This window comes from Solanum pennellii, chromosome 10 (genome assembly GCF_001406875.1).
Source record: "Solanum pennellii chromosome 10, SPENNV200".
Taxonomy (NCBI): domain Eukaryota; kingdom Viridiplantae; phylum Streptophyta; class Magnoliopsida; order Solanales; family Solanaceae; genus Solanum; species Solanum pennellii.
Window position 1 is genome coordinate 44,971,569 of NC_028646.1, and position 552 is coordinate 44,972,120.

Consider the following 552-nt stretch of genomic DNA (forward strand, 5'->3'; position numbering starts at 1 on the left):
TATATATATATATATATATATATATTAACAATAGTAATGTTTAGTATTAGTTTACACTATGATTATTTCTTATGCACTATTTAGTTTGATGTATTAAAAATAACATGTATTGGATAATTTATATTTAAAAGAATTATGAGTTTAAAAAAGAGAGTAGAAAAAGTTTTGAGAGGTCATTATATTTTTTAAGTGGTTTAAAACTCTTTAGCTACAGTCAATACATACATTATTTTTTTTTTGGCTTAAAATCATCTGTGGCCCCTTAAAGTTGTTCGCATAATTAACTTAGACATCTAAACTAAGACGTTTACCGATTGAACACCTCTACCATTTCGAATTTGAACAATTTGAACATTTTTTTGAGAATAAGCTAAAAGAAAAAATGTGTGAAATACACTCGCAATGACTTGTCAATTTGACTAATTAAATAATGACATGTGTTATTTTTTAATCTAAAAAATTATTTAAACATTACATTATAAAGTAAAGAAAACGAAAATCGTTTAAAGTGAAAAAAGCTGAAACTTAAACCCACTTCCATGCTATCCACTA